Below are 18174 nucleotides of genomic sequence, written 5' to 3'. Positions count from 1 at the left end.
TAATAAATGGGGAATGACTTGCTAGAGTACAAATACTCTTTAGGCAGTTTGGTAAACTGTATTTGGTTCCATTTACCTCTATTGACAACCTAATTTTAATTCAAAAGCCAGCCTCTGAACCCTTTCAAAATATGACAATGGTGTTCCAAATCTAAAACTTTGTAATAAAGTCATTGGATGCAAAGTCAAAGCATCCTTATTTGTAAACTTGCTACTTTCACCTCCGATATAATAACCTCTTGGCGTTCTTTTGTTTTCAAAGAATGCTGTTTCTGAAGTGCAAGTTGTAAAGGAAGTGTGACCAATAGATTTTTTTCCTGATCGCTTGTCTGCTCTGAAAGTTGAAAAGATCCAGAGAACGGCAGCTTTTCCTTAAGGTTAGGGTCAGCAACTCCCACAGCGGGTGACAGGAAGCCAGAGGGACTGACTTTACACAGCACCTAATGAGCCTCTAATTGATATCCAGCTGAAACGCCCCACAGAGTCTTAATGCCACTTCCAATGGGCCCATATAATGTCCGCTCTTCATTAAACTAACAAGAGGCAGAATGCCTTGAAGCATACATTTTATAGCGGAAGTCACAGCACTGACATGGCAGTTGGTAAGCGAAAGAGTTTTCTGCTGGAGTGAATAGATAACACACAATTGCACAGTTGTACACACTCACAACCACTCCCTTTTTTTTGTTTGACCAACCAGAAAATTAACAGTGACTGTGTCCTTTTATTTCATTGCTTTTAATCTTTGTTGGTCACAGTTTAATGTCTCTTCCAGCTGGATTCCTGGAATGTAAATAGAAAATTTCCCTGCATTTAATGAGATATAATGCTTAAAATGCAGTGACGTTTAAGAAAGGGTGTTAATCCAAAGAAATAGTTTAAATCCTCTCTCCAACAACAACATTTTTGGTAGTTACGGATGTTCACATTTTGAGCATTTTAGAATGGAAGTTGGCATCCATAAAATATTTGGCATCGTTTTTAATGGGTCCCACTTGACTTGGTGTGCCCCAAACTAATACCTACCACCCATAGCCGTCTTCTGCGAGCTATTTTGTCAAATTGGGTTATCTCCAAGCTTGTCTTTAACATTCTTACACTGCTAGATCTTCTTGGATTTTGACGGTACAAAGAGCTTTAGAGTCTCTTTGTGTTAGCTCCCTACCATTGACTGTATAAGAGAACTTGCAAAAAATACCTTACTTCCAGTTCCCACGAAATTAAGTCAATTCTATCGCCATTTTTTACATGATACAGATGCTGACAAGTTGGAACCAGATTGGTCCGAGACTGTCTGAGTGTTCATTTCTATGCCAACCACTCCCACCAATCAAGAGTGACCTTGGTGGAAGTCCACACCCCTACTACTTGTAAACAGGCTTGTGAGAATCTGTCAATCACATGTTTTGAATTTTTGACATGAGACCACTTACAGGCATCTGATTGGCCAGTTTATAACTTGAATAACATTCACCACAGAAAAAATATCCTGAAAAACATTTGAATTAGCAACAACATGTTAAAAAAAGGTAATAGAGCAAGAATAGTCATTATGATTATTAACTCAAAAATTCTGGAAAAGGTAGTCTCTGAACAATTGTCAGAATTCTTAGATAAAAGGAGTATCTATGACACTTTTCAGTCAGGTTTTCGTAAACATCACTACACAGAGACCTGCTGAAAGTGTCCAGGGATATTTTAATGTCTGCTGATTCTGAAAAATACACTGTCCTAGTTTCACTAAATCTTTCATCAGCCTTTGGCACGTTGACCACCAGATCTTATTCGACAGATGAAGGGACCTGATTGGTTTGTCAGGGTCAGTTCTCCACTGATTTTCCCCTTACTTATCTGTTCAGAATTTCAGTGTCATGGGCAACCACATAATGTCTAAGTCAGCAGACTTACAGTGTGGGCTTCCTCAGGTCTCTGTTCTGGGCCCTGTTCTGTTTCTCCTACACATGATCACTTGGGATGATTGTTTTACGTGGTATATGATTTTTGTCTTCTAAACATATATATATATATATATATATATATATATATATATATATATATATATATATATATATATATATATATATATATATATATATATATATATAAATATATATATATATATATATATATAAATAAAAAGCAAAAAAAAAAAAAACGCCCCTCTCACCCTCCGTGGGTGGTTTCTCCTCCAAGCTCGGGTCCTCTACCAGAGGCCTGGGAGCTTTAGGGTCCTGCGCAGTATCTTAGCTGTTCCTAGCACTGCGCTTTTCTGGACTGAGAGGTCTGAGGTCTTTCCAGGTATCTGTTGTAGCCACTCCTCCAGCTTGGGGGTTACTGCCCCGAGTGCTCCAATTACCACAGGCACCACTGTCACCTTCACTTTCCATGCTTTCTCCAGTTCTTCTCTGAGTCCCTGGTATTTCTCCAGTTTCTCATGTTCCTTCTTCCTGATGTTTCCATCGCTTGGCACTGCCACATCCACCACAACGGCTTTCCTCTGTTCTTTATCCACCACTACAATGTCTGGTTGGTTTTCCATTACCATCCTATCAGTCTGGATCTGGAAGTCCCACAGGATCTTTGCCCTCTCATTCTCTACCACCTTCGGAGGTGTTTCCCATTTTGACCTTGGGGTTTCCAGTTCATATACTACACACATGTTCCTGTATATTATTCCAGCCACTTGATTGTGGCGCTCCATGTATGCTTTACCTGCCAGCATCTTACATCCTGCAGTTATGTGCTGGATTGTTTCAGGGGCCTCTTTGCACAGCCTACACTTTGGGCCTTGTCTGGTGTGGTAGATCTGAGCCTCTATCGCTCTGGTGCTCAGGGCTTGTTCCTGAGCTGCCAGGATGAGCGCTTCAGTACTGTCCTGGCCAGCCCTTTCTAGCCATTGGTAGGACTTCTTGATATCAGCCACTTCAGTTATGGTCCGGTGGTACATCCCATGCAGGGGTTTGTCCTCCCATGAGGATCTGTCCTCCAGCACTGTGTCCTCTGCTCTCCATTGCCTGAGACATTCACTGAGCACACTGTCATTTGGGGCCTTGAGCTTGATGTACTCATGCATCTTGGATGTTTCATCCTGGATAGTGGCTTCTACGCTCACTAGTCCTCGGCCTCCTTCCTTGCGGCTAGCATACAGTCTCAGGGTGCTGGATTTGGGATGGAACCCTCCATGCATGGTGAGGAGCTTTCGTGTTTTAACATCCATCGTCTGTATCTCTTCCTTTGGCCATCTTATTATTCCTGCAGGGTATCTGATAACTGGCAGTGCGTAGCTGTTTATTGCCCGCGTCTTATTTTTGCCATTGAGCTGGCTTCTCAGGACTTGCCTTACTCGTTGGAGGTATTTAGCTGTTGCAGCTTTCCTTGTTGCCTGCTCCAGGTTGCCATTTGCCTGGGGAATTCCAAGGTACTTGTAACTGTCCTCGATGTCTGTTATTGTTCCTTCTGGGAGTGAGACCCCTCCTGTGTGGACTACCTTGCCTCTCTTTGTCACCATCCGGCTGCATTTCTCGAGCCCGAATGACATCCCAATGTCAGTACTGTAGATCCTGGTGGTGTGGATCAGGGAGTCAATGTCACGCTCGCTCTTAGCATATAGCTTGATGTCATCCATGTAGAGGAGGTGACTGATGTTGGCCCCATTTTTGAGTCGGTATCCATAGCCAGTCTTGTTGATTATTTGGCTGAGGGGGTTCAGACCTATGCAGAACAGCAGTGGGGACAGAGCATCACCTTGGTATATCCCACATTTGATGGACACTTGTGCAAGTGGCTTCCCATTGGCTTCAAGGGTGGTTTTCCACAGCTTCATCGAGTTTCTCATGAAGGCTCTTAGAGTCCTGTTGATGTTGTACAGCTCCAAGCATTCAGTGATCCATGTCTGTGGCATTTAGTCATAGGCCTTCTTGTAATCAATCCAGGCTGTGCACAGGTTGGTGTGTCGTGACTTGCAGTCTTTGGCGACTGTTCTGTCGACCAGGAGTTGGTGTTTGGCTCCTTTGGAGTCTCTACCAATGCCCTTCTGTGTGTTACTCATGAATTGATCCATGTGCCTGTTTATCTTGGTTGCAATGATGCCTGACATGAGCTTCCATGTTGTGGACAGACAGGTTATTGGCCGGTAGTTGGATGGGATTGCACCCTTTGAGGGATCCTTCTGGATCAGGATCGTTCGCCCTTCCGTTAGCCATTCGGGGTGAGTCCCATCTCTAAGCAGCTGGTTCATTTGTGCTGCCAGGCGCTCGTGGAGTGCGGTAAGCTTCTTTAGCCAGTAGGCATGGATCATGTCAGGCCCCGGTGCTGTCCAGTTCTTCATACCTGAGACTCTTTCTTGGATGTCAGCCACTGTGATGGTTACTGGATTCTGTTCAGGGAGGTTGCTATGTTCTTTTCTCAGAGAGACCAGCCACTGGGCATTGCTGTTATGTGCTGTCTCTTTCTCCCATATACTTTTCCAGTACTGTTCAGTTTCCAGCCTTGGTGGGTCTGCTCGGCTGTTTTGACCCTGCCACTGAGTGTACACTTTTGCAGGTTGAGTTGCGAAGAGCCTGTTTATTCGTCTGGCTTCATTGTCTCTTGTGTACCTCTTTAGGCGGCTGCTCAAGGCTAGGAGCCTTCGTTTGGCAGTTTCCAGTGCTTCAGGTATGGACATCTGGCTGTATCTCTTAGGTACTTGCTTTCTCATTGTACCTCTTTGAGCCTCTGTCAGCTTACTCACATCCTTCCGAGTTGCCTTGATTTTGGCCTCTAACCGTTGCTTCCATGGTGGGTACTGTTTTCTTCCATGGTTGCTCTTATAAGCAAGCATCTCAAGGATCACTGCTGCTGAAGTGTAAACCAGTTCATATTTGGATTTTTGGGACCAGTGGCTACTTCCTATTTGGAATGCCAGGGTGGAGCGGTCACCAGGTCTAGTTCTAATATGTAGTCAATGACCCCAAACATATACCCTCCACCTAAAGCCATCTCATGTGAGCTAGTTCATCAAATTGTGTCGCCACGTCTTTAAACTGCTAGATCTTTTTGACAAGTCAGACATTCTTGGATTTTGACTGTACAAAGAGCTTTAGAGTGTCTTTGCATTACATATATTTTCCTGTGTTTACATTGTTAAAAGTAAGGATAAATGCATGTATATTTCTTTCACTCAGTAACAAAAAATTACACATTGTAAACTTATCAAATACTGAATATGACATCATATTTATTCACTGAGAGAGGTAGGTTAATCTCGCCCTAAACTTAGTTTAGAGAAGAATTGCTGAAAGGAAAAGCAAAAGTCAGCGCTGGCATGAAGTTGGAGACAATTTGCTTTCAGTGCTTTATTGAGATTGCATTATAAACTCCCCGCCAGACATTAAAAAGAGTATTCTCTATGACAAATGCTTTTAGAGTATTTATTCAAAATGAACAATTAAATGCTAATAAGAGAAGAGGTGCCAAAAGCTGACATATTTAAGTATAATTTATGGAGATTATGATAAAATGGGCAAAATTCATTCTGGAAATGTTGTCATCTCCCGTTAAGGGTAAATGCTTTGCCTCATTATGTTTATTACATTAAACATTGCAGCATTGTTTTTTTTTTTTTTTTTGTAATAGCAGAGACCTCTGAATGTGCATAATGGCCAGGGCCGGCCCTTGCCAATTTGGTGCCCTAGGTAAGATTGGTGGTGCCCCTTCGCATTGCAGTAAATTTAACTGCTAGTCTACATATACTTACAAGAAAGTCAATAACTTTGTCTCTGCAAATTTTTTTCTTTAAATACTGCAACTGCACATATAAAAATACTTAGAAAGAATAAAAAACAATATTACAAAAATGAACAATTTAAAACATTTTAAATGTTTGTTTCTCTTTCGGCTTTACCCATCAGGGGTCGCCACAGCGAACAAGTCGCATGGTAAACTTGGCAATGTTTTACGCCAGATGCCCTTCCTGACGCAACCCTCTCAAAGCAACCGGGCTAGGGACCGGCACAGAAGTAGAGAAGGGAACAGGGAGCAGCCCGGATTTGAACCTGGGTTTCACGGACGGAAGGCGCCGCAAACCAGCACGAGCTGTTTCAATTTAAACATCGAGCTGTTTCTGAATTTAAAACATTTTAAATACAATATAAATACTGTAGCTGAAAGTATATATTAATACATGTAAACAAGTGACATTAACTTAAAAAAATAAGATATTAAAGCAGGGGTGCTCATTACGTCGTTCGCGAAGTAAGGAAGTGATGGTAGATAGCGAGCCATGAAATTTAAATAAACAAAAACATAAAAATGTATTTTTAAAGAAATCCGTCACATCCTGTAAAATATGTCACTTGATTGACATTCAGAACGGCCAATCGAACATCCTCTGAAACAAAAGTCACTGTGTTTAACTACATTGAGGACACATTCTTTTACATACAGACATAGAGAGAGAAAGAGAAAAAAGAGAGAGAGATAGAGAATGAACTTCTTTTGATAAATGATTCAAGATGTAAGTCTAATGTAATCATATGATGATCACTAATGGCAACCGGATAAATGGAACATCCATATACCCTGTTGCTATAACTGTTAGTGAGATAAGACCAGAGAGAGAGAGAGAGAGAGAGAGAGAGACAAAGTGATGTACTGTAGATCTTTTGGAGCTTGATGTCATAAAAGTAGCTTGCATGCCAAAAAAGTATGGGCACCCCTGTATTGAAGAAACAACAAAAACATTCTTTTTTTTATTTTATTTAAAAAATGATCTTACAAAGACAAGGTGGCGCTTTGGTACTTGCCTTAACTTTAATTACTTAATGACTACACCACCACCTCCTCTTCAATCTGACAAAACCTTTTATTGGAGCAAAGTCTTTTAAAACATCTTCATATGACAACTGTTTTGAGACCATATAGTTTACACTTATGAGTTTATGACGGCATCTTCACTGAGACGTTCTTACATCATCATAGATTTCAAGTACGTTTTAATCAGTTTATCCTTTAACAGCGAGAGTGGCAGAGATTCTCAAAGTAGGTTGCAGTTAGCAGTTACCGTATCTGTTAGAGGAGATGGACAGTGAGCTTGCTCTATTGCTTGGTTTCTTATCTTCCACAGACAAATGCATTTTCTCTTAATGGATTTGTAGACTGTGCTCAAACCTTTGTATTTTTGAGAAATGAAAATGGGAAATCATGACAATATTGTTTAATTTTGTTTTATTGTCTTTAATTAATAATGATATGATGATGATGATGATAATGATGATATTTCTTCTTGTGTCTAGTTGGATCTCCTACAAAACAAATATTGAATTGATTGTTCAAGCTCTTGTGCTGTAATCTTTAATAGTAATGAACAGTAACCTTAAGGCAGACCTGCCAGTGTTTGTGGTTCCTTCGCACAGATGTTTGACGGTTAAGCAGTGTGCCTTTCAACAGCTGCTCAGACACAGCCCGCAAGCTGCTGTTACAGTAATCCTGTAAATGATTAGGCAAAACAGTTATGGTGCTGTCCAATGTGACAGAGGCTTTCAAACTGCCCAACGGAGCGAGGAACATCAGAGCAAACGACTGAGCGATGGGGAAATGAGGAAAGCTTCACAAGGAGCTGTTTTTGAACAAAACAATCTACACAACATGTCTTTTGTTTTAATAAATATCACATATTTTAATGTTTGTCTGCTTTTGCTCACCACAAAATGGTAAAACTCCAACAAAAACCAATGGTTCTAACTAAAAATGATTTATTTAAAAGGGGTCTTTGTGCTTCTACTATTCTGTGACAAACTACTAATGCTAAAAGTATTTTAAGTCTACTTTTGACCATGTGGTAGTATTTGAGTGTGTGGTAATGGAGTGGAAACAGTAACAGATTGGAATTGTTTGCTCTAAAATGCTTTTTTGGAATGAAATGCATAGTAGTGGATTGACGCTAAAAATAAACTCCCTAAAAGTAGAAACATAATTTAATTTGAGATTTAAGCATGCGATTTACTAGATTTGAGTTTAAAAAAAAGCCCTACAGTGAAAATTTTTTTAGAGTACCCATTAAGAAAAACCTAGAAACAGTTTTTTTGTAAGCGGCAGTGGAGTAGGAAGGTGCAGGAGTTTTCTAAAGTATTATGGCCAAAGGGCGATGTGCTATCTGGATTTGCTCTTTCTTCCTGCTTTTTCCCCCTGTTAAGTGTCTGTTTGAGGCAATATCTTTAACAAACATGCGGCAATTGTATATGCATGAAATCTGGGTAAAATGTCAATTTCAAAAAACGCAATGTGAAGGAAACCCCCTCAATAAAACTGGGAAATATATAAAAAATATTTGCCAAATTACAATCTTCAAGATAATCTTGATCTAAGAAAGCCCTAAGTTATACTTTTCTTTGAGTGCAATATATAATTTTCTTGGTATTATAATACTTGTTTTATAAAAAGTAATTTAATGTAATGTAATACAAATGTGAATGCATCATAAGTCGAACATTAGCAGTGCCATACAAAACGGGAACCAGCACTATCACCATTTGTAAAAACATCACCTTACGTTAACAATAACCGTTAACTAGTTGACTAATCGCAATAAAACAATTGTTGACTAATCAACATTCATAAATAAAAGACTTCTGGGAACACTTTTAAAAAACTCAAAAGATGATCAGAGTGGGACTTTAAAGAATTTTTTTTCACTCAGTGCATACATAAACTTAAGAGACAGAAAAGGGGATTCCCGTCATTTTTTATGACATGGTATTTACTTTAGTTGATTTAATCCTCACATGTTACACATTTTATAGCAGACAGACAGAAAGTCTTATTAAAACATACAACAATCTAAAACTATAATCTGTAAATTGAATTTTTGCCAATTTCTTTACCTAATGCAAAGCAGTAAATCTGGACTTCTGAAAACACATGTTTTTACTTCTAACTGTATTCGTTTGTACGTGTCTTCTGTCTGCTACACAAACACATCGCTACTCTGTGCTTTTTCCAGAGTTTTGACAAAAATAAAACATGATCCAGGGAGAATGAACATATGTTCTGAGCAATCAGGCCAGTTCCTCTACTTGTTTGTCTCACTGCACAGAGCAGTAGATGGTTCACGGTTTTTGGGCTCCAGCCAACTACATGAAGCCATTTGTACTGGCCGAAAGCTTAAAGACTAGAGGCCTCTGAGAAAGAGATGAGAGGAAAAGCTTAAAAGTCATTTTCAGTTAGTAAATAGGAACTTGGATTCTTCTACTTAGAGAGTTGTTTGATCTCAGTTCTGGCCTTTTCATTTATGAATGCACACACCCAATGGACACGGCAGAATTATGTGTACTGTCACATGATTAACACTTGATGTATCCATGGGAGCTGTCTCCATGGACGGTGTTTTAATGTTGACTGACAAGAGTTTTCAGCGAAAATCCCATCGTGGGAGACCATGGGGAGGTGTTTTGCCCCTTTGTATCATCATCAGCTCAAGGGGACAGCTGTCTAACCAATGTGACCTTTGGTTTAGCTGTGCAAGAGAAGTATCTTTTTGTGGCTTCTGGCATGTTCCTTTAATCCCAAACTAATGTATTTCTGTTTGTATTTTTTTTATTTTTTACCAATCATACTTGCAAGAAGTTGCCTAATTGTTTCTCATCATGGCTCCAGATGATTGATTTTTCTTGTCTCCTTTGCTTTAGAAACTCCTTTAATAAAATATTTGGGACAAATACAATAAATTGAATAATTACCCCGGCTTCTTCTTTTCATGGCTTTGATTAATTTAAAATTTCATTGGCACTTCTGTGCAAAATTCTTAAAGAGAAATTTGCAAGTCGTAATTAAATAAAAAGAGTAAAGTCTATCTGACACTCTTGAAAGTGAACACTTGAAAGATAGGTATGACATCACCGTGTACCTCGTCTCTGGCTCGCCTTTACTACTGCTTCTACTCCTGGCTGTGGATCCTACCTCTGGCTTGTCTCTGCTCTGTAACTGGCCGTGTACCTCCTCTCTGCTCCTGCTCACCTGGCTGTGGATCCTGTCTCCGGCTCGACTCGCGCCCCCGACTGTCCCCCCAACTCTGTCTGGATGAAGCTTGTCTGCTGGACTTTAAATATGCAGTTGTAGAGTTAGATAAGTTAGTTCTTCTCTATGAGTTCTGGTAAATCATCTGTCTGTCCTGGTGGAGGATCCCTCCTTCATGTGGGCACCCCTGAGGTTTCTTCGTTTTTTCCGGAATCAGTTTTTTTTTTTTTTTTTAGGAGTTTTTCCTTACCACAAAGGGGGGTCTAAGGGCAGCTTATCTCCGCTTACCTCCGCTTATCCGGGACCGGGTCGCGGGGCAGCAGTCTAAGCAGAGATGCCCAGACTTCCCTTGCCCCAGCCACTTCCTCCAGCTCCTCTGGGGAGAGGTGTCTATACAAATAACATTGAATTGAATTGAATAGTGCTCTGCTTTTTTGAAACTATAGGAAAATGGTTAGACAAAGCAATCTTTAAGGCAGCTTTAAAAGGTTTCTTAATGTCACCTTCAAATTAAAAGGCCACTTCTCCTCTGTGTGCTGTTCCAACCTAAAAGACAATTGTCAAAATGTACCTAAGGAAAGGTGCAGTGAAAATCTAGTTACAAAGATGGAGGATGTTTTCCAAGTAGATAGAAAATATGTTAATTTTGTGTAAAGTTAAAATTTCTTACTTTGAAGTTAAGACGATATTTGTTTTTGAAACAACTTGCCTGAAGTTGCGTTAACACCGCCCTTAAGTGGGCCACTCCCAATAACAATCTCTGTAAATATGTGCAAAAAGCGAGTTTCGTTCAAAACCCTCGCGTTCAGACGTTGCTACTTAAGTTTCTACAAATATTTTGGGGCTCTACATACAAAACGTGTGGCCATTGAACGTGCATTGAAAGTAAACCAGTTAAACTTTGACCAATCAGAGACTCGAATTTGGCAGTGGTGTATGGATGGCATCCGCTTTTAATGCATGTAAGTGCCAACCCTTAAAAAGTTGAACATGGAGGAGAAATGACTAATTGCAATTTGTGCCCGGCCGAAATTATATGACACCAAGTCTTTCATATATCAGAATACAGCTGTGACAAAAAAAAAACCTGGAGCAAAATTCACAAGACTTGCACCGCTTCACCATTTTACACCAAGTCTCTTCCAACTGTAGGTGGCAGACATGTACTGGTAAACCAGTAGAGAAACAAATAGAAGAAGATGCCCCTCCCTGCTTGTCCAGTGTGAACACCATGGACGTCAAAGAACCCGCTTTTATGCTTTCTTGAAGCCGTGTCACATGCCTGGTGTGTCTGTAGCTTAAGAGTTAAGAGAAGTGCACCTAGCTCTACTTGATTTCTATTTTAAATGAGCCTCAATCCTTAAGTCAAAAGGTAATAAGGCTGTACTATTTTCATGGTGTCAGTGTGCGTTTTGTATATAAGAAGCAAGGAAAATGTGAGCCCTGTAGAAGGGAAGAACCAAACTCCCTTTTACAGAAATACCTATTGTGGTTCACATCACATGACTTCTGACATCTCCCACATATTTGAGTCCTCCACTCTGAAAGCTGAAGGCAGCTGGAAAGCTCTGTTGGATAGCTGCTCATCTAATGATATAATGACACATTTAGGCAGAGTGCTTAGATGCTTTGCATCACTACTCTGAAAGCAGTTCTTTATTTCAGATCCTCCCACAGAAGAATCCTAATAACTGCCTCAGTGACAACCAGTCCTTGTTGCCCTGCATGCTTTTTTTTCTGAACCACCAGCTTTTGTTTGTAGTTTTTGTTGGATAAAGATCAGCAACAGAGTGAACGGTTACATGCCAGAGTGCCCACTCCTCTGGGCTTTATTTCAACTAAGCCAGATGTCAAGTTGTTCCTGCGATCTGCCAGTTCAGTCAGCTGAAAGGAAAGTTTGATTTGACTTGGGTGTCTTTGCAGAGATCACCGGATTTCAGCACTGCAAGAGGATTCATGGTCGGTGAGATGTAGCGCCCCATCGCTCTCAAAGCCAGATTTGTTGTCTGTTCATGGTGAGTCCTCAGCTTCACAGAACCTATGTTTACCTGCCAAACATCTCAGTGCACCAAAATGGCAGCGAAATGGCTTCAAAAAAGAAAAAAACAAAGAAGCAAGAACAAAAGATTTTTATTTTATGACTTTAATGAACCTTTAGGTGAATTTACAGTACTTTCATGTAAAGCTCCTCAATACTCTTAGTATCTTTTTTGTTTAAATCTTATCAAATTTGATAAATTCTTTACATTTTTACTGTTGTCTTTTGTTGCACCTGCCTCATCTTGTGTGCTTTTTATTACAGTAAGTTTGTCATAGTAAATATATAGTTGAACTTTTAATTTCTTTAGACAGACCACATTACTCAATTGATCTGCAGCTCCTCAAATAAACATTTCTGCAACAAACTTTAAAGACCAAGTTTGTTAAAAAGTGGATTGTTTTATTTTATGAAAGAACATGTCTTATAAGTACATTCTTCCTTATTTCATTAGGACCCACTCTGATAAAAATAGTGTTTTTGGTGTTTTTAACATGTTCTTGTAGAATTTGTATGGTTATGGAGCTCAAGTATAAAGAAAATTCTGCATTAAATAGCATTTTTGAGTATTTCTTTATTCAAATAACTGTAAATCAGGACCACACTGAAAAATGATGTCAGAAAAAGCTTACAGTTGTTACGTAGAAGTTAGAATCGGCAGGTTACCTGCTGCCTTCTCTGCCTCATCTAGCTCAAAACTGTACGGCTGGATAGCTCCAATTGCTGGCTATTTTTGTTTCACTGCTAATGTTAGGTTGGAGGCGTATAAACAAGGAATGATGGGATATCAGAGGAGGCTTACTTCTGCGCCAAAGGTCCTGCCCACAAATCAGAGGTAGATTTCTCATGGACTACTGCCCCTCTGTCCCTTTCTTGAACGTGTCCTCACTTCTGATTGATGTGTCAGCTTGAGGCCATATGTAATTACTTCGTGACTAGCCAGCCATAGAATTGTTGTTTTTGGCTCTGAAACCGATCTAAAGTCGAAGCAAAACCTTCAGGTGTTAGCATATACAGAAAACAAGCGCTGTCGAGAATTGATACAACAATTTTTATGAGTAAAAACAACAAAAAGAAGCAGGAAATTACAACTTTACAATCTCATTACCAACAATGCCTTCATTTTTTTTTGGACTATAAGTCGCTCTTGAGAGTAAGTCACACTTTTGGGAAATTTATTACCAAAATACAGGAAGAACATTTCATTTTGAAATGCAAGTAAAAAACAGAATAGATAAACAATAATAGACTAAATATATTGGTAATGAAGCTGAATATGGTAACCATATTCAGCCTCATGAAACATAGAAATCTAGTATATTTGCGCCACATATAAAGAATTATTCAGACAAGCATAACATAAAGAACAGGCTAACAAGTCAACTAAGCTCTTTATATCACTTCAAATCAATAAATCCATTGAATTCTTCATCCTCTCTGTCACTTTAGAAAAATTCCGCCAAGGCTGGTGTAAAAATGAGCAGCGCTTCTTCTTCTGTCTTGCTGTCAGAAGCAACAACTGATAAACACACCTACAGTGCCCTCGAGTGGTTGAGTACAAGTCCCCGGCCAAACTATGCTGAAAACTGAAGGGGGACCTGGCTGCAGAAAAGATGGAGCCATCATTAGCCAGAAGTGAAATGCCACAAGTTTTCAGAATTGTAGAACCTTTTATTAAAACTTTTTAGTGTGAATAAACGGTTTAGTGTGCAAAATGAGCTTAAGATGTTTCACGGTATGTTAAAGGGCATAGGTCTTGACATAGACATCTTGGTGTTAAAGATTTAAAGCTTAAACGGAGAAAAAAAAAATCATAATTGTTAGGGTCCCAGTTAAATTAGTCTTGTTCGATGAAAAAAATTAGTATTTTTTTAATCAAAATGTGGAGGAAAAAATCAACTTCTGATTCTGGTCTGAAAATGTTTATTTGTTTCAAGTGATTTTTGAACTTTGCATGTTGTCAATTTTTTAAAATACTTTTGTTTATGATATGTAGTTTTATTTGATCAGTTATAGATGAGTAATTACCTTTGTTGTGTTAGGAGAGTTTGGCTCCCAAACTGCAGGGGTATGCAAAGCGACACTCGCTGGCCCACATGTATACGGCTGTGACCAGTAAAACGCAAGCTGGTAAATGGAGTGGAAGACTAGCCCCATTAAACTCTGACTCTCCTCTGAGAAGGAGGCTAACAGCTCTGAATGCTGGCCTCTTGCTCCCTGGCAGAAAGTGCTGACACAAATTTTTCTCTGACAAAAATGCCTTCTGGCCGCACGACACTGGCTCTTTTCTTCCTTTTGATTGCTCCGCCGTAAAGCTGGGGCTACACAAAAGAGACCCAGTGTGCCACTGGCATATAGAGGGTGGCGTAAATTATAATCAGGCCATAAACTAGCACAAAGTACTGCATTGCTCACAGTTTACATGGGGATAAGTGAACCCTTTGTTTTGGAGAGGTGATTGGGATTTTACATGTTTTTTATACTTTTATCTCCTGCTTGCAAGTTATTCTGGGAAACAAACTGCAAGCTTCTTTGTCAAGGTGGTCCTATTTAACAACCTCATATACGATGCTCTGCAACATTGTTCAATCACGTGCAAATCCTAGTAATTTACTCGGCATCTGGGTCTAGGAAAAAGCGCCCTTTTCTTTTTAGCTGCTGTGCAGATCTGTCAGTTAGATATTGACCCATAGTGGTGACCGCAGTGTTGGCAAGTTGTCTAGAGAAAATAAATATTTCTTTCATCGTAAATTATTGGCTACTATTCCCTTTAGTATGCATGTCATAAATGATGGAAGGCATTTATGCTTTAAAAAAAGCGTTGATGTTTTTGCTGCTTATCTCTTACCATTAAAATGCTTTGAATACTTAAACTCCAGTCAATTGAAGGCCTTTTTTACTTAGTGTCCATCATGTATTGACCAGTCAGTTGCTTTTGGCTGCAAGTGCTTGTGGGGATGGTGATGGCTAGATTGATCAATGTTGTCAAGCTGCTAAAGGGAACGTGAAGAAGGTTGGTCCTCAGTGGGATGTGTGGGTGGGTGAGCTGCAGCCTACAGCTTCTGAAAGGGAGCTATGTTAAATCTGACACATCAAAGCCCACATCCCCAACACTGACAGCTACTGAAAACACATTTCAGTAGCATGATAAAGCAGGCTTGTTTCATTTTCCCATTTGGTAATGGAGGTCTATGTTGACATGTGTGTTGAAGCCATGTTGCTTTATGCCGATCTCATCTAACCTATTGACGGAGAACTGGACAGAGCAAGTGCGATGTCACCCAAAGAAAATGCCTTAGCGTGCTTGTTGGCTTTGCTCCAGGTGATAAAAAAGGATTGTGCTATTTGCCTTCTGCACAATTTGCAGTCCACATAACTCTGTTTTTGTAGTATTTTAAATAACTGAAATACCTCCACACGGGGGCCAAAATTTAATGTTTGAGTCACCGGCCAAGTTGGCTACTAGATTAAAAAAAAAGCATCTACTGACCAAACATATTTTTTACCGGCCAAATTATTTTTATTATATATCATTGACATTAAAGCTGCGGCGCTCTCATGAGGGAAGGAGGAGGATTCAGCACATCTGACAGGTCGCAGTTTTTGGTGTAACACCGACTCTGTAATGCTTCAGAGACACTGGTTAAACACAGTGGATTCAATTCTGGTATTATTTAGAAAATACAGTTTTTTTTTCATTAATGTCCAAAGAATTAATTTTGTTTTATTTATCTGCCACGTCCTAAAGTCTGGTCGTGAAAATACTGTCTGACTTTAAACCGGTATGTGTTTACATTTCGGCAACACACAGACCACCTTGTTAGCTTAGCATCATAGCATTAGCGTCTAACAATAGCGCTGTCTCCAAATCAACACTTCTTATTCTGTCTGTTGCTGCTGTAAGTGAAGCAGCTTTATCCTCCAGTTTTGTATACTGTTATAAATCGTCACATGTTCCGCCGCTAACTTCACATAGATGACGGGACTGTGGGGGTGGACGGTGTCTCGCGTGTGTTTGTTTACCTTGCAAACAGACGGTAGAGGAGAAAAGGAAAAAAAATTAACTGAAAGGAGAGTTAATAAACAAAACTAATTTTACGCAACGATTTACTTGCCATGTGGTGACTAACCCGCTAACTTTTACTCTCCAAAGAGGAGAAAATGCTCGCAACTGGCAAGTGTTAATTTTGAACCCTTCAAAGCAAAAGTTTATCGCGATAGACTCTGTTTTTTGTATAGAAAAAGTTCTATCACGATAAATATTGTTTAGTTTTCTTGCCCAGCCCTAGGAAAAGATATGTCCATATCTCCTCATGGGTTCATGAGGTCATTCAGAGACTCTCACAATACGGTGAGCCTCACAATATACTTCACGATAATCGCGCTTTGAGCGGTACTTCCGTTTCTCTGTGACCCAGTTTGACGACTTGCTGTCCCGCATTATAGTTTTTCGTTTTTTATTCCACTGTACCAAAACTGTGTATACAGATGACCTCTGTATTCCTGCACATCTCTTTCCCTGTTTATTTTTCTGAACACTCCTATTTTTGTATATATTCTTTCAAAATGTGTATTTGATAACTCGTCATTACCGTCTGTACATGCTTGTGCCAAACTCCTACTTGCTACTGTGACAAGGAAATTTCCCATTCGTGGGATTAATAAATAAATAAATCTAAATCTAAGCGGAAAGAAGGCCTGATCGGAAGAAAAATACGCCATGTAAACACGCTGTTCGGAATAGTCTACCCCGATCAGACTCGTTCGGATCAAAATTTCTTTCCGATCGAGATAGGTGGGTTATGCCGATTGTTGATCCCATCGTTGTGCATGTAAATAGTTCATTCCGATCGTGTGTCACTACTGCTCTTGTTTAACGTCATGCATAGACGGTGTTTCGCTCCAGAGAAAGCTTTGGAGCTCAAACTGGAACGACCGGCTGCTCTGAGGTTGCCGGTGTGCAGCGCGGAGCGCTGCTCCGCCCTCGCCCCGCTGGCTCCTTGCCTCTCCCTTCTCTTACACCCCTCGCAAGGGGGGTGCTTGGGAGGAGCACTTCGTGCCCCGTGATGTCTGGACCCTGCGCGGTCCTGGGTTCAGGTGCCGGTGGACGGAGCAAACCGTGTCTCTGAGCAGAGCAGCCAGACTTCTAACTTTGTTTTTGAGGGGAGGGGAGGATGCTTTGTCACGTGTGTGTTTTGTTGTTTTGTTATGTGTGGGAGACTTTGGACTGCGATCCCGCCGCTCTGGGTTAGCAAGCTGCTCGAGCAGAGCTCGGACCCCCAGCTCACACTTTGCTTTGGGGCGGTGTGTGAGCTTTTCAAAGCAGAAATGCTGCGCAGTCCTTAGAAACCATTCAAACAATCACCTGGATTTGTTACCAGTCGTGTCCCGACAAAATAAAGGCTGATGTTATTCCCACATATTTACGTGCAGCCAAGATGCAAATTGCAGCATTTCCCGCATCGATTCTATGTTCATCCAAGGCTAAATGTTGTTAGGGCCTGTTAGCCTTTTCCTAACCCTTCTTCCGGCTCCGTTCTGCAACAAAAAAAGCACTGACCCCACGGATTAAAAATAAAATGATGAGCAAACAGGTGCTTCATAATAACTATAACAATAATAAAAGCACGTTTAAAAGATCATCTCGTATATTAGGGAGCAGCCACATATCTATGTATGTGGCAGCTGAGCTTGTTCACAGCGAGACTCATTTCTTCTTCCGGTATTTTAAAGAGAAGTGCGCATGTGCAAATGATTTATTCCGACTGAAAGTGTGGCCCATGTAGACGTTTGTTATAATCGAAAAAGGTTTTTCTGGGCCCATGTACACCGTTGAATTCTAATCCGATATTTGATCCGATCAAGATATTTTGCACATGTAACCGCGGCTATTGAAACTGGATGCCCAAATCGCTTTCAGTGGGAACACAGCGTCAGCGAAATGGAAAAACACTTTTTTTTTTAACCTGTTTACTTATGGCAAAACCATAACAGCTAGAATTCACACTGGACTGCAAATACACCCCAGAACACCCTTAATGTGCACTCAATGTTTTAATTTTTTAGCAGGTGAGGCATGCATTAACTCCACAGTGCTTCATGATTCCTTCTTCAAAAAGAAATGTTCAGTGCTGTTTGCTGACTTA

At 40.2% G+C, this 18174-nt stretch overlaps 1 protein-coding gene across 6 annotated transcripts in view; it reads left to right on the top strand.

The window, feature by feature from the left end:
* Window positions 1-18174, top strand: part of tanc2 (tetratricopeptide repeat, ankyrin repeat and coiled-coil containing 2) — a 184342-nt gene that overhangs the window by 16023 nt on the left and 150145 nt on the right. For all 6 annotated transcript variants that reach the window (XM_023949339.1, XM_023949343.1, XM_023949342.1 and 3 more), the window contains exon 2: window positions 11914-12005. The gene's annotated coding sequence lies outside the window, so the exon portion shown is untranslated. The remainder of the gene's footprint in view (window positions 1-11913; window positions 12006-18174) is intronic.

The sequence above is a fragment of the Oryzias latipes genome, chromosome 19 (genome assembly GCF_002234675.1).
Source record: "Oryzias latipes chromosome 19, ASM223467v1".
Taxonomy (NCBI): domain Eukaryota; kingdom Metazoa; phylum Chordata; class Actinopteri; order Beloniformes; family Adrianichthyidae; genus Oryzias; species Oryzias latipes.
The sequence above is the reverse complement of the archived record's forward strand: the minus strand, read 5'-3'. Positions and strand labels throughout refer to the sequence as shown.